The sequence below is a fragment of the Erinaceus europaeus genome, chromosome 14 (genome assembly GCF_950295315.1).
Source record: "Erinaceus europaeus chromosome 14, mEriEur2.1, whole genome shotgun sequence".
Classification (NCBI taxonomy): domain Eukaryota; kingdom Metazoa; phylum Chordata; class Mammalia; order Eulipotyphla; family Erinaceidae; genus Erinaceus; species Erinaceus europaeus.
Genome location: NC_080175.1, coordinates 12,957,877 through 12,974,833, shown reverse-complemented (window position 1 = coordinate 12,974,833; position 16,957 = coordinate 12,957,877). Strand labels below are relative to the sequence as shown.

General features: G+C 43.4%; 1 protein-coding gene and 1 long non-coding RNA gene across 2 annotated transcripts in view; one reads left to right on the top strand and one right to left on the bottom strand.

The window, feature by feature from the left end:
• The window catches only part of ABLIM1 (actin binding LIM protein 1), a 366,517-nt gene extending 351,128 nt beyond the window's left edge, over window positions 1–15,389 (bottom strand). The window contains exon 1 of the transcript XR_009544647.1: window positions 15,097–15,389. The gene's annotated coding sequence lies outside the window, so the exon portion shown is untranslated. The remainder of the gene's footprint in view (window positions 1–15,096) is intronic.
• LOC132532744 (uncharacterized) lies at window positions 14,560–16,427 on the top strand. The gene is made up of 2 exons (XR_009544666.1): window positions 14,560–14,892; window positions 15,788–16,427. It is a non-coding gene; the product is annotated as an uncharacterized LOC132532744 (long non-coding RNA).
• Window positions 16,428–16,957: the final 530 nt, after the last annotated feature.

Below are 16,957 nucleotides of genomic sequence, written 5' to 3'. Positions count from 1 at the left end.
GCTGCTTGGAAATTGTATCAGCTTCCCTGGTAGACCAAGAGTCACAGCTTGCAAAAGCAGGAGTGCTAGAACAGTCTAAAATTGTAGCACCATGACTCAGGGTGGGAGCCAGTCCTTCCCAAACCCTCTGCTCCAGTAGCATTACATAAGCTGTCAACAGTCTCTGCTCTTGTCTGCTGAAACTCCAGCCAAGAGTTAAGCATTGCAGGAATCTAGTTAAAGTAAAACTGAGTCATCTGACCTGGAAATTCATTTTTAGCTTTCGGGACATGGAGAATAAATGTGGATGGGAAATGGGGCTTTGAATGGAGAGTCTGTTGTCTGACGTGTTCCCATGATTGCAGCCCTGGCATACCAGAACTCCAGGCAAAGCTCAATTCTCCCAATTCCTCGTCTGACTCTTCCCACTAGAATGCACTGCCTCCCATGGAAGCCCTACTACTTCTCTGCCTTGGGTCAGTTCACCCCTCTCTGTTCAACCCAGCTGTTCCCTGCTCCCCCTTGGAGGTCACCATATTGATGCCAGACTTAGTGCAGACAAGTGATTGGCAGAGCACACTACAACCCACTGCCAGGCTTGTGCTATGTTCCAGTCTCAGCCTCCCTAATAACTGAACTACAAGTGCATATCATTACACCCGGTAGGATCCTTCATTTTTAAGTGAGGATATTTGGACTCATTTGGTCTCTCTCTATCTCTATCACTACCTCTCTCACTCTCACTCACTCTCTCCCTCCCTCTCTCCCTTGCTCCTTCTCTCTCACTTGCAGATCAATCTTTTCAAAAGAATTAATTTCCATGTTTTGCTTTTTCACTAGGAGTAACAAGTGATTGTGAATAAATGTGATGACACATTGCTCTGAAGAAAAATAAAAACAAGCAAGTAGAAGAGAGGATGGTGGGGAGATGAGAGGGTGAGGAGGTGCCATTTTATATGGAATGATAACAGAAGGTCTCTTTGATAATGTAATATCTGAGCCAGAGACTTAGAAAAGGAGGGAAGAGGCTATACAGACTGGTTCTGCTTAGCAGAATAAGGAATGAAAGACAACAACTAGTGGATGGTTTCACTCATGTGGCATCTAGAGAACTGATACCCATGAACTTGCAGTAAAGAAATAAATAAATAGGGCCTTACTTTAGAGGGGAAATAGCCTTTACCCAACTTCTCTGTGAATCAATGCATTTTGAACTTGATCATATAACTACTAACTCTAGTCTTTCTCTGACAGCTACCCCCTTCCACCCACCTCAATCCCACCACACACCCACACACACACACACACACACACACATCCCTTTTTTTCTTCCACAGTCTCCTACACTGATCCTAAACTGTATATAGAATTGTCTAGGTAGTTCTTCTAGGCTGTGAGTTTTGAAAAGTCAGGCTTGAGGTGGAGGAGATAGCATATTGTTATACAAAGAGACTCTCATAACTCAAGGCTCCAAAGTCCCAGGCTCAATCCCTCACCACCATAAGCCAGAGCTGAGCAGTACTTTGGCAAAAAAAAATTAATTAACTAATTAAATAAATAAATCAGGTCTGGAATATTATATTTCCAGCTCCATGCTAGTTCCAGAAATTGAAGTTGAGGAAACATACAATGTGCAGTGATTCAGTAAGTGACCATCTCACCCAGCACCTAGCACTGACACCTGGGTACTGAGTAGGTACTCAACTAATATTTATTAAATCACCAGAGATGTAAGCATATCAGTTAAAGCTACAATTCTGCGATTTATTATAAATATCTAACCCCAGATTATAATCTTCTGAAATACACAATAACTAAGTCCAAGGGGAGAAAGACCACACTAACACTGAGCCTCAGTCTCCTTACTCCCTCACTTAACTGAACCAAAATAAAGATTCCCTGTTTTACACAGAACAACATCAATAAAAATTTTAAAAATCTCCCCAGGATCCATTGAGATTGCCAACCTGAAACTCTTTTTTCTATGTTTTTTTAAACATTTAAAAATAATGGCTTTCTAGTCCTTTTTTCCCCAACTCTGACACATCTCCGCAGACAATAAGTTAAGTCACCTGCATTTTTACATGTCAAGCTCAGACAAGAATTAGTAAGGTCATGGGCCCTTTAGAATAAACCTAAAACAAACCTACTAGCTTTTTCAAAAACGGAGACCCCAAATCTTCATCTGCAATATTCTTGTCTTTAGGTTCTTGATTACTTAACAGTTTGTTCTGCTTTATATCTTAACTCTTTTTCAGCCACCAAGTTCCAGATACTATCATTATGCCAACCTGACTTCTCTGAGGAGACGACCCCACCAATGTGTCCTGGAGCCCCGCCTCCCCAGGTCCCCACTGGAGAAAGAGAGAGACAGGCTGGGAGTGTGGATCAACCTGTCAATGCCCATGTTCAGCCCCCACGTTCAGCGGGGAAGCAATTACAGAAGCCAGACCTCCCACTTTCTGGATCACCATAATGATCCTGGGTCCATACTCCAAGAGGGACAAAGAATCGGAAGTTTTCAAAGAAGAAAGGAATTGGATTTGTTGAAGAGATCTTCTTTACTCCCATTGAGTGGTCTGGGGCCATATGCACTTATATGTGCGCTTAACCAGCTGTGCCACTGTCTGTCCCCCATTGCCTCCCTTTCAAAACAAGAGTCCTAGTGACAAACACTTGGGGTCCTTGGTGCTGGCAAAATTGGGTAGCTACATGTAGGAAAGTGAAGTTAGACCACCATCTAATACCATACACCAAAGTTGAATCAAAATGCATTAACTATCTGGATAGTAGATCAGAACCCCTAAAATTTAAAGATGAAAAGATTGTTTTTTAATGTTGAAAAACAAGATCAGAAGAGAAAACACAAGTAGAACTTGAACTGAAGTTGGTGTATTGCACCAAAGTAAAAGACTCTGGGGTGGGGGGGTGGGGGAGTACAGGTACAAAAAGGATGACAGAGGACCTAGTGGGGGGTGCATTATTATGTGGAAAACTGAGAAATGTTATGTACAAACTATTGTATTTACTGTTGAATGTAAAACATTGATCCCTCAATAAAGAAATTTAAAAAAAAAAGGATTGGATATGGAGTTCTGGTGGTGGAAATTATATGGAATTGTACCCTTCTTACCCTATGGTCTTATCAATACTTCCATTTTATAAATAAATCTTTAAAAAAATAAAAAAGAAAGGAAAAGTGAAAATATCAGAGGAAAAAAAATGACGGCTTTCTTCCCTCCTTTCCTCTCCCCAGACTCTGGGACTCCTCTCCTTCTGTTCATTCCTATTTGGAGCTGAAAGCCAGAAATAGCTGTTTACTTCATAGTTCTCGTTTCCCTTCATTGTTACCATTCCGTTCTCTGGTGGCTTCCCTGTTATGGATGTGTTTTTCCCAAATGAAATTGCAGTAAGTTGGGCAAGAAAAGCCCCAGCAAAGACCTTGAGCATAGTCTCGGGCAAAGCAGTTTACAGAGTATTTCTTTTAGACAGGATTTTATAAACAGACTCTGGAGTTTATACTATCATATATTACCGTCAAATGTAATAATGTTGAAGAGCTAGAAAAATCGTGTTCTGTACAGAACAAAATTAGCTTGATTTAGTAAGTTGTGAATAACAGTAATTGTGCACGGAGAGCTCTCCCTCGGATGAGCCTAAAACAATTGCAAAACAAAGGACCACAATCGTATGACTTCTAATTATTTTGCGAATAATTGTTGAAAGGTTGACCCTCACTACGACTTTTGCTTTTTATTCTAATGTCATGTTCAGTAATAAAAGGAATTTGGGGGGGGAGCGGGCAGTAGCTTGGTGGGCTAAGCGCACATGGCGCTAAGTGCAAGGACAGGCAGAAGGATCTCGGTTCCAGGCCCCGGCCCCCCACCTACAGGGGAGTCGCTTCACAGGCAGTGAAACAGGTCTACGGATGTCTATCTTTCTCTCCCCCTCTCTGTCTTCCTCTCCTCTCTAGATTTCTCTCTCTCTGATCCAACAACAATAACAAGAACAACGATGGCAACAAAATAGAAAAAAAATGGCCTCCAGGAGCAGTGGATTTGTAGGGCAGGCACCAAGTCCCAGCGATAACCCTGGAGGCAAAAATAAATAAATAAATCGAAAAATAAAAGGAATTCCGTAGGTTCATCTACCACAGAAGGACTTGCTCAGGGCTGAGAGGTGCCGCACTGGGTAGAGTGCACACGTTACCATGCACAAGGACCCAGGGCTCAAAGCCCTGGTTCCCACCTGCAGGGGGGAATCGTCGCAAGTGGTGAAGCAGCGCTGCAGGTGTCTCTCTCTCTCTTTACTTTTTTTGTTGTTGTTGTTGTTGGGGCCAGGTGTTGGCACACCTGGTTAAGTACACATCTTACAATGCACAAGGACCCAGGTTCAAGTCCCCAGTCCCCACCTGCAGGGGGAAAGCTTTGTGAGTGTTGAAGCAGTGCTGTAGCTCTCTCTCTCTCTCCTCTATCTTCTCCTTCCCTCTCAATTTCTGGCTATCTCTCTGCAATAAATAAATAAATAAATATAAAAATAAAATAAATAGGGGCTAGGTGGTAGCACATCTGGTCGAGTGTACATGCTACAGCGTGCAAGGACCCAGGTTCAAGCCCCAGTCTCCACCTGCAGGGGAAAGCTTTGCAAGTAGGGAGGCAGGGATGCCGGTGTTTCTCTGTCTCTCTCCCTCTCTATCTCACCCTTCCCTCTCAATAATAAAAAGATAATTAAAATAAATAAAAATAAACTTTAAAATGAAAAATAAAAGAGAAGGACCTGTTCACTCAGTGATTAGAAAACAAACTACAATTTCCTTACAATGGTAAATGCATATTCAGTAATTTCCTCAGTAAAATAACATGATGTACCAGGAAAGAAACCTCCAATACATTGCCAGGAAGTCATCAAGCAGACAGTGAGTCCAAGAATAACCATAAGTAAATTGAACTGCACATTTTAAAGCTGCTTTGAAACTGTATGAAACCAAAGAAATGCACATGGTTACTTAAAATGACTATGGGAGCTCACAGTCATTCTACTCCAGATAATTTATATTAATCAGAGGAAACTAATCTGTGAAATATCAACAGAGAATATTAAACATAAAAACAAATACTCCAAAAACTCACTTGAGTGGGCTGGGCAGTGAGTGGGCTGGGCAGTTAAGAATACACATTATCGGGGAGTCGGGCAGTAGCGCAGCGGGTTAAGCGCAGGTGGCACAAAGCGCAAGGACCAGCTTAAGGATCACAGTTCGAGCCCCCTGGCTCCGCACCTGCAGGGGAGATGCTTCAAAGGCAGTGAAGCAGGTTTGCAGGTGTCTATCTTTTCCTCCCCCTCTCTGTCTTCCCCTCCTCTCTCCATTTCTCTCTGTCTTATCCAACAGTGATGACAACAATAATAACTACGACAATAAAACAACAAGAGAATAAATAAATAAATATTTTTAAAAAAAAGAATACACATTATAATGCACAAGGACCTAGGTTCAAGACCCTGGTCCCCATCTGCAGATGGGGAGCTTCATAAGTGGTGAAGCAGTACTGCAGGTGTCTGGCTTTCTCTCCCCCCTTCCCTTTCCCTCTTAATTTCTGTCTTACCAGTTTTAAAAAAAGATAAAGTTTTAAAAATGTAAAACGATTCATTAAAAAATAAATAAAAATAATTCACTTGAGCTGGACTTTGTACTCAATGTTATTGTTATTCTATAACACTAATGAGAGGAAGTAGTTTGACAATGTGTCTGAATAAAGGGGAAGAATAGTCAGCCCAGGACTGTAGTTCAATTCTGATGTAGACAGTATACAATGTAGTTAATAGGACAGGCAGATATTCAGGTATTGACCAGAATTCTATCTTTGGAGCTAGAACAATAAAACACATGCTGACCAGAAACTCTACTAGTTAGGAAGGTCATGGTCATGGCACAAAGACCCAGGTTCGAGCTCCATTCCCCACCTGCGAGGGGGAAGCTTCAGAAGTGGTGAGCAAGCACTGCAGGTGTTGCCCGGGATAGCACAGTTAACTACAGACACCTGAAGTGCCAGTATACCAGCAGGCCTACCATCTGCACTAGACAGGAGTATCCCACTTGGATATAGTACCCATAAAAAATTGTGTGTGTGTGTGTGTGTGTGTGTGTGTGTATCTCCAGATCCTTGAACATGTACAATATCACCACTGATCAACCCCTCCAGGTTAACTTTTCTCCTTAACAACATCAGAGAGAAAAGAGAGGGTGAAACACGCACAGAGAGAGAGATGACCCACCACAGTACTGCTCCGCCATCTATGAAGTTTCCTCTGGTGCCATTTATGGTGCTCCCATGTGGTACCAGGGCTTGACGCCTGGGCCTTGCACACTGTAAGGCACACTGCACTAGATGAGCGATCTCCTAGCTCCTTACTATACAGTTAAGTCTGAGTATAAATGTTGATCAGCCCCAATTGTCTCAGGCTCACTAGTCACATTCTCATACGATTTGACATTTCTTCACACACACACACACCACCCAAATCACCACAATCCACAATGTAAGTGTTCAATAAATACTTGTCAAGGGACAAATTAGTCTCATCAGTTCAGGAGTGAAGTGGGAATCAATCCAGTGCTATATGAAAGAACACAACAGAGCAGTTCCAGCAAGATTTCTACCCAAGGGAAGATTGAGGTCAGGATAACATGTAACTCAGCAGCCGCCGCACTGGCAATAGAATTCCATGAGCTGGTGTTGAGCGGCCGAGCAATGTCTCCTGCACCTCGGCCAGACCTCTCACAGCTTTTCTTTACACCTGTATTTCCCTACCTAGGAAACACCTTTGTTGTAAAGGCAAATTGATTTGATACATCACCCCCTCACCTTCCCTGATTTTTTTAAACTCCCTTTCACATATTCTGTACCCTCCTCAAGCTTCAGGATCATTCACGCCCATGTTTTGACCCACGTTGTTCTTTCTGAGAGGAAGCCACGACATTCAGAATTCCACCTCCCGGGAGTTTGGCGGTAGCGCAGTGGGTTAAGCACACGTGGCGCAAAGCCAATAAAGGAAAAAAAGTAAACGGGGGTCGGGAGGTGGCGCAGCGGATTAAGTGCGCGTGGTGCAAAGCGCAAGGACTGGCATAAGGATCCCGGTTTGAGCCCCCGGGGTCCCCACCAGCAGGGGGGTCGCTTCACAAGCGGTGAAGCAGGTCTGCAGGTGTCTGTCTTTCTCTCCGTCTTCTCCTCCTCTCTCCATTTCTCTCTGTCCTATCCAACGACAGTAACAACAACCACATTAATAACCACAACAACGATAAAACAACAAGGGCAACAAAAGGGCAAAAAATGGCCTCCAGGAGCAGTGGAGTCGTGGTGCAGGCACCAAGCCCTGGCAATAACCCTGGAGGCAAAAAAAAAAAAAAAAAAAAAGCAAACCAGAGAGACATCTAAAGATGTCTAGCCATTATTACAGAGCCCATAATCTAAGAAGCAAAAGTACAGTCAATCTCCTCTACATGAGTTTTCAAAAAAATTAAAATCAAATGCCGTTCAGAGACACATTGTGAAATTAATTAATCTTACAAAAATCTTTTCAGAAACATGATTCTCCCACATGAGATATGGATGTCAAAATCTAATTCTCTCTGTCTTTCTCTGTCTCTCTGTCTCTCTCTCTCTCTCTCTCACACACACACACATATACACATTAAAAAAAAAAAAAAAACTCGGCGGGTCCTGGCAAAGCGCCAGGACCCACGGAATGATCCCGGTTCAAGCCCCCGACTCCCTACCTGTAGGGGAGTCACTTCACAGGTGATTAAGAGGGTCTGCAGGTGTCTGTCTTTCTCTCCTCCTCTCTGTCTTCACATCCTCTCTCCATTTCTCTCTATCCTATCCAACAACAATGACATCAACAACAGCGATAATAATGACTACAACAAAAGATGGAACAGCCAGGGCAACAAAAGGGAAAAGGTGGCCTCCAGGAGCAGTGGATTTGTGGTGTAGGCACCAAGCCTCAGAAGTAACCCTGGAGGCAAAAACAAAAAACAAACAAAAAAAAAACCTCTATTGTTCAGTTGAAATCTATTTACTTTAAATGCAAAAAGTAAAAATAATAATAATAATAATAAAAGGAATCCCGGGAACTATAATTTGTTGTTGCTTTTTGTTTTTTCTTTTCTTTTTTTAATGGGCCCCTCTCCCCCCAATTCTGACTGAACTGAAATAGGCCTCTTCTTCCAGGCAAATATGTCTGCTTACACCATGATGTTGCCCAGGCCTGAAATACATCAAGCTGTTTCCATGTGATGCCCTTCCTACTGGAAAGTCCTTCTCTCCATCCTCTTTTCCATATACCTAAGCCATTTTTTTTTAATTTATCTACTTGATAGGACAGAGAGTAACTGAAAGGGGAGACAGATGGGGAGAGAGAGAGAGACCTGTAGCATTGCTTCACTACTCATGAAGCCCCCCCCCCCGCCCCCCGGCGAAAGAGGGCAATGGGGGCCTGAACCAGGTCCTTGCACATTGGAATATGTGCGCTATGTGCACTCGACCAGGTACGTCACTGCCTGGCTGGAAGCCCAATTCATTTTCTAAGAAAGCATCCCTGCTTTCTTCAAGCAGCTTAACCTGATGTATGGTCCTCACCCTTCACTCTTGCACTTAATGCTGTTCATACTTATATCCCCATAATAGTCTTTATCATGTATTATTGCTCTTTCTCTCTGTTTCCAGCATGTGCTTTTTAAAATATGTATATATTTGTCTGCCACAAGACTGTATGGGATATGTGGGGTCCTAGTCACCATTCACTGGCACATAAGCAGGTATTCAATAAATGTTTGCTAAATGAACAAGAATTTGGGGTGAGAGGTAGACAGCATAATGGTAATGTAAAATGATTCTCATGCCTGAGGCTCCAAAGTCCCAGGTTCAGTCCCCATACCAGCATAAACTAGAGCTGAGCAGTGCTCTGGTAAATATAATAATAATAATTTTTTAAAAAGAAAAAAATGGATGAGAATTTATACCCCTGACTGAATAAACTAAGTGAATGGAAGATTAAGAAAGCCTTTTTCCCCCATCACTGGGATCTCCTCTCAGCGCATGCAAGCCACATCTGCTTGCTAGCAAGCCACACAATGATGTATTCAAAGAAAAAAGCCAACTATGCCTCTCCCCACCATTGCCTTTGAAGTAGCCAGTGATAAATGGTTGCTGTGTGTTTTTCTCTATGCTTACACCATACAAGCACATCTACCACAAGGATTAACTCAGTTTACAAAACTAAGATCTTTCTTAACATACACTTAACTCAAAAACACACTCTTTGTACTTAATGATATACATGGTCACTCCTCCAGACCTCCAGACATACAGAGAATGGTATGTTCATTCGTGCTAATAATTGAATGATAAACCGTTCATAGTAGAGATGCCACTGTAATGGACTCTATCCACATATACCTGGACCTTTTTTCTGAAGACTCAAACTTCTTCTTTTTTTAATATTTATTTCTTTATCCCCTTTTGTTGCCCTTGTTGTAGATATTATTGTTGTTGTTATTGATGTCGATGTTGGATAGGACAGAGAGAAATGCAGAGAGGAGGGGAAGACAGAGAGGGGGAGAGAAAGACAGACACCGCAGACCTGCTTCACCGCCTGTGGAGCGACTCCCCTACAGGTGGGGAGCCATGGGGCTCGAACCTGGATACTGATCCTTGCGCTTTGCGCCACGCGCATTTAAACCGCTGTGCTACCGCCCGACTCCCTTCTCTCTTTTTTTTTTTTTTTGCCTCCAGGGATATTGCTGGGTACCTGCACTACAAATCCACTGCTCCTGGAGGCCATTTTTTTTCCATTGTTGTTGCGGGATAGGAATAGGACAGAGAGAAATTGAGAGAGCAGGAGAAGACAGATGGGGGTGGGGGGGAGAAAGATAGACAACTGTAGACCTGCTTTCTAAGCAACGCCCCCTGCAGGTGGGGAGCCGGGGGCTCAAAACGGGATGGTTGAGCCTGTCCCTGTGTTTCTCACTATGTGCACTTAACCCAGTGCGCTGCAGTCTGGCCTCCAAGACTCAAACTTCTAAAAAGCTACTAGGTTAATGAGTGATCTCTCATGTCTGTTATCTGCCCTGTGTCTTGTATATAACAGATATTTTTCAATACTCTTTATTGGATTATCAATAAATCAAAATCTGAGCAGATGGGACACAAAATGAGGTGTCTGACATGCTTAATTCTGAGCATTTGGAAGGAAGGAAGAACAAAGCATTTTCAATTTTAACTTCATATAATTTCTGTTTGAATGTGTAATATATCACTGCAATCTAAACATGATATCCATTAATATGTAAATATATTTTGATTACATTAATATACTGATGTGAATTTTTTAATATATTACCTTATCACTCAAAGGCAACTTTTTTTTCAAAACCTGGCAAATTATAAAACCCTGAATTAGAAAAATAAATCATTCTAATTCAGTGGTTCCCAAATCTGCCTGCACAAATGAGCTGACATGTGCCTATTGAACAAACAGAACTCCAGGCATCACCATCTCTGAATATTCTAAGTCAGTTCTAACGTCAGGACGTGGAAGAAATACTCCAGCTGATTCTTAGGATCCTGTAGTTTTAGGATTTTGTTCTAACCTAACAGTCTTTAGAACAAACTGGATGGTTTCACCGGTATAAATAAGGGGCAGGTGGCTGGCACACCAGGTAAGCGCACATAGAACAAAGCACAAGGACCCATACAAGGATCTGAGTTTGAGCCCCTGGTAGGGACCTGCAAGGGGGACCCTTCAAGAGAGGTGAAGCAGGTCTGCAGGTGTCTTTCTTTCTCTCCACCTATCTCCCCTTCCTCTCTCAATTTCTCTCGGTCTTATCCAATTAAATAGAAAAAATGGCCACAAGGAGCAGTGGGTTCATAGTGATGACACCGAGCCCCCATGATAACCTTGTGGCAAATAAATAAATAAATAAATAAATGGAACACCCCTGGGATATGAGTCATTCGATTTTGACTGATGTCTACAAGTGTACATTTTTTAAAGTCTACCAAGAAGGTTTTACCCAGCCTTGTCAATTAAATATCACAATATGACAATCCATTTTGGTTACTAGCTACAAAAAGAAAACACCATATTAAATTTTTTTTAATGAGACACTTCTAAAAGATCACAAGATGGGAATGTGTAGCAGGTGCTGTCCTAAAATTAAATAACATGCTTTGTTTGTTAGTTTGGGCAGTAAATTGAGAAGGTAGCACTTTGTTTCTAACTTAAACCACAAATTTATGCCATTTTTTTACCTCCAATCCAACTTTTAGCCCTTTTCTCTAATCTGACACCAGCTTCCTAGACAATATTTTTGTCCACCTGTATGTTAGCTATCAAACTCAAGCAAAAACTATGAAAGTCTGTCCAGGAAGTGGTGCAGTAGCTAAACCACTGGTCTCTCAAGCAAAGACTATGGAAGTCATGAGCCCCTCGGAACATACCTAAAACGCACTTCCTTGATTCTTTCCTCCCTAAGATCCCTATTGTCATCTGCTCTATTCCTGCTTTTTGGTTCCTGTTGATTAATCATTTAAAAAAATATTTATTTACTCCCTTTTGTTGTCCTTGTTTTTTTTATTGTTGAGTTATTGTTGTTATTGATGTCATCGTTGTTGGATAGGACAGAGAGAAATGGAGAGAGGAGTGAAAGACAGAGAGGGGGAGAGAAAGACAGACACCTGCAGACCTGCTTCACCGCCTGTGAAGTGACTCCCCTGCAGGTGGGGAGTTAGGGCTCGAATTAGGATCCTTACACTGGTCCTTCCGCTTTGCTCTACCTGCACTTAACCCACTGCACTACCGCCCGACTTCCTGATTAATCATTTTGTCATGCTTTATATCTTACTGCCTTTCAGCCACCAAGTTGCAAATGCTATCAAGATTCCATCCTGACTTCCTTAGGCAGACAACCTCACAACAGTGTCCTGGAACCTCACCTCTCCAGAGCCTTACTGCACTAGAGAAAGATAGAAACAGGCTGGGTGTATGGATTGACCTGCCAAATGCCCATATCTAGCAGAGAAGCAATTACAGAAGCCAGAACTCCTACCTTCTGCTCCCCATCAGGAATTTTGCTCCATACTCCCAAAGGAGGAGAAATGTTAGGGGAAAATGACCTGTGGGTTCTGAACTAAAATTCCATCAGGAGAGAAAAGAGGCAAAAAGGAATGGTATTCGGAAGTAGTAACAGGTGTAGGTATGAAAGGAAGAGAAGGCAGGGTCATAAGAAAAGAAAAAAAAAAGGTCAAATATATGTAAATACAGGCAATAGTCAACCCATATCTGCAACCTTGGAAGAACTAGTGTAGCTTCCAGTGGAGGGAATGGGGATACAGAATTCTGGTGGTGGGAACAGTATTGGATTATACTGTACAGTATATACAGTATTGGATTATTTACAATTTTGTAAATCAATATTAAGTCAATAAAATTAAAAATATGGGAGCCGGGTAGTAGCGCAGCGGGTTAAGCGCATGTGGCACAAAGCACAGGGACAGGAGGAAGGATCTCAGTTTGAGCCCTGGCTCCCCACCTGCAGGGGAGTCACTTCACAAGCAGTGAAGCAGGTCTGCAGGTGTCTGTCTTTCTCTCTCCCCTCTGTCTTCCCCTCCTCTCTCCATTTCTCTCTGTCCTATTCAACAACGACATCAATAACAACTAAAACAATAAACAACAAGGGCAACAAAAGGGAATAAACAAATTTAAAAAAATTAAAAGTATAATAAAGAAATGAAGGAAGAAAGAGATTTAAAAAAGAGGCAGTAAAACGAAATGGATATGAACAGAAGTCATAGAGCTGGGTGGAAATCAGGGTCTATCATTTAGCAAGTGGTTAGACTAATTATACAACTCAAAGCCTTAGGTCATCTGCAAAATAGGAAGGTAATCACAGTATCTATTTGACTCAGCTACTGTGAGGTCAAAATGATATCATGCATATAAATATCCAATTACGTGGGCCGGGAGGTAGCGCAGTGGATAAAGCACTAGATTCTCAACCATGAGGTCCCGAGTTCAATCCCCCACAGCACATGTACTAGAGTGATGTCTGGTTCTTTCTCTTTCTGCCTATCTTTCTCATGAATAAATAAATAAATTATTTAAAAATAAATATCCAATAACTGAGCTGGGAAAGTAGTATAATGGTGATGAAAAGAGACTTTCACAACTAAAGTTCTGAGGTCATGGGTTCTATCCCCAGCACAATTATACACCAAAGCTTTAACAATGGTTAAAAAATAAAAATTAAGAATATATTTGATAATTAATATTTATTTTCACATTCTTTTTTCTTCTGCAAGATTAGCCAGGCTTTAAACAGTTAAATTAAGGGTATCAATAAGGTGTTTGAAATGAAAAGCAAGACAGCTGAGAGAAATATCTGTGTCTGGTGCTGAGTCTCAGAAGTGACTGGATCTCCTGCATGAAACCAGGTTCAGGAAGAGATATTTGAGAACTCAGCTCCAAGTTGGGGCTATCATCCTCCAGATGTCTGAGCCATCTTTGTTTCGTATCTCACATACACCACAGAGACCTTGTAATAGGAGAGGCCAAAGACACTATGACTGGTAGATTACCTAATGAACTTGAGGCTTCCTAGAACATTGCAGAGTCCCCAATAGTTAGTTACTCGGGTCCTACAATGTTCAAGGTTCTGCACTGAGGACTTTGAGTAATGTACTGATCAGAAATGAACTCTGGCCACAGAGAGTTTGACAACCTATGAGACACATATCTGGTAGTTAGAACAGAGGTCAGAAGCAAAAGTCTGACTGTTTAGAAAACAGTTCAAAGATTGTATAGTCGGTGTAACTCAAAAAGTCCCCTGTAAATACCCCACCTCCCTGTAATCAGATCTGCCTCACCCGATTTTTTTTCATTCTCTTAGATGCACAAATTATCAGAAACTAATAGGCAGGTAGCACCACTACTTTCCACATCACCTCTGTAGCCCTGTAACTACAAATGCAAATTCTGTCATTCCACCTGACAAATTAATCCTATCACGTGACCAACAATGACCAAATTAAACTTTAAAAAGAGGGGAGGGGAATTCAAATATTCTGAGTAGAAATTATTCATTACATACCCTGGGGTGAACCCTGTAAAAGCAACATTTTACTTATCCAATACATGCTATTAAATCCCCAAACTATGCTCTCCATCCCCAAGTAGAGTTAACTCTTTAGAGTTTAAACAAAAATAATTGTCACTCCTCTTGGAAATTTCAAGACATCAAAAAGAGGTGGCACTTATTTATTGTGTTGCCAACACATTTTTCAAAAAACAATCGATATTTTCCTCAAGTCTTAGGGGCAAAGGCACCAAAAGTCATTTGATTCTCATTGTTGGCAAGCGACACAAGGACTTGATCTCTTGAATATTTCACTCATAGTATCAGCCACCGAGGTATGACCAACCAACTCTCCCCAGTTTCACCACTGGCTCCAGATGGCAAGACATGCCTTCCCTTCCCTGCTGGCTGCTAAAAACAGTTGTGATTGTCTTCTGCACCTGGTTCCACGGTTCACCTGCAGTAATGGTTTCGCTCCAGAAAGCGCACCAGCAGGTGGGGAGAGCGGGCCATTGCTAAGAGGAGGACAGGTAGGGAACTGACTTTTTTTTTTTCCTCATGGGTGGAAACACTGCAGCTTTAAATCTTACTGCATCGAGCTCTGGATTCCTTCCATAACTGAGCTGCAAAATGGTAACAAGAAAGGAGGAGAAAAAAAGGAAAAAGAAAAAACATATACATATATATCTTCATCCTAACCGACCCTTAAGGCGGCTCCCTGACAGGACAGACCGCGGCCAGCCCATCCCCCGCGCCCTCTCGGCCCAGAGGTGCAGCCAGCACAGGTGAGCGGGGCACCTTGCTCGGCCCTTCGGGCTTTGCCCACATCCGGAGCTCAAGGTCAAGGGCGAGGGGTTCCCTCCAGCGCCCTCAGGACCACCACCAGCCCCCTGAGCCCCCAGAGCCCCGGGACCCGCAATCAAAGTTTCAGGCCGAGTGGAGACCCCGCGCGGCTCCCGCAGCCCCGAGCCCGCCGGGTCCGCACTCACCCCTGGCCGACATGGTTCAGGCAGCCGGAGCCGCGGCGGGGAGGCGCGAGGCGGCGGGGCGAGCCGGCCGGCAGGACGCGGGGAGGACGAGCACCCGAGCGCAGCCCCGCACACACGCGCCCGCCGCCCGCCGCCGCGGCGAGGCGAGGCGAGGCGAGGCGGGCCCGCCCGCGGGACACCTGGCCGCCCGCTCGGGGTCGCTGGGCCGCGGGGACCGGCCGCCCGGCGCTACGCTGACAGCCAGTGGCCCGAGCTGGGCGGGGCCCGCCGCCCGCCGCCCGCCGCCCCGCCCCGCCCCCGCGGGCCCACCAGCTCCGCAGCCCTGGGGACTCGCTGCCAGCTCGGCCACCGCGCCTGGAGGGAGGCAGCCGGGTGGGCCGTGGCCCCCTCTCCCTTAATTCAAAATAATGATTGATATTCAGGAGTCCGGCTGAGAGTGGCTTTGCAGCCACCTGCTTTGATGCCGGAGAAAGCAATCCAGAATGAGCCCTGCTGCTGCATTTGAAAGAGTACTGTTGAGGGCAGGTGCTTAGTCCTCTGTGGATAAAAGGCCTAGGGAAGTCTGCACCCTCAGAGCCTGTTGAGAGGGGGTGGGAAGGAACCTTGTACTTCTGGAGAGCAAGGACCACAGCTCCAGCAGCTTCCTTTGAGCAATGTCTGTTCATGCAGACTCATGAATGTCTGTCTGCAGATACATTGCTTCAACTGTGAGGTGTGCGCCTGCTACCGAGGAGGGAGAACGCTAGACAAATTCACTTTTCCTCTACGTCAGAGTGAAAATGAGAGACCCTAAGAGAAATCCCCCACCGCCCTGGGGGTTCTGTGTCCTAATCATCAGCATAGCAAAGGCCACCAGCTGCAGAAGTTCTCGGTGGAAAAGGCATGATTGGGAACTTCGCAGAAAACAAGTGCAATGTCTTATTAAACCTCTAAGACCGGTGGAAGAATTCTAAATTTCAGGAATTAGCAGGCACGCTTTTCTCTGTAGTCTGTGTACATTCTCACAATAGATGTTCGAGTTATTTTCTATCTAGGCACTTTCCAGATCTCTCCTGGTATGATGGGAATTGTATAATAAACTGGACAACTCAGAAATAAAAAACAGATGAACATAAATAATATAAAGTATATAAACATGAAAGATAATCACATGACTAGTCTAGCTGCTCTCCTTCCATCCAGCCTCTATCCCTTCTAGTTTATTCTGCCTCTTGCCTACAGAAAAATTTTTAAAAAGTCCTAAAGCACTGTTTATACCATACCTTCATACAGTAAAGCCTACAGTGAAATCCTACTAGTTTAATATCATTAATAAAATATCATTATTCCAGTGTCTTTCTCCACACAGTGAGTGAATTCAATAGAATTTTATTTAATTTATTTTATGGCTCAATCTCTACAGTAGGTTCTAGTGTTAAAAATGGGTGGTCTGGGAGGTGGTGCAGTGGATAAGGCATTGGACTCTCAAGCAAGAGGTCCTAAATTCAATCCCTGGCAGCACATGCACCAGAATGATGTCTGGTTCTTTTTCTTTCTCTCCTCCTATCATTCTTCATGAATAAATAAATAAATAAAATCTTAGAAAAAAGTTAAAATGGTGAGTAAGGGTGGGGTAGATAGCATAATGGTTATGCAAAGAGACCCTCGTGTCTGAAGTTCCAAAGTCCCAGGTTCAATCCCCAGCACCACCATAAGCCAGAGCTAAGCAGTGCTCTGGTTTAAAAAAAAAAAAAAAGTGAGTAATATGAGCACTGTGTGTGTGTACATGTTAAAGTTTTCCATACCTCATGATTCCTATCTTTCCAGCATCGACTGACTCTAGCTACTGCTCCAAGTAAACACTCGGTGTGAGTCAGATTGC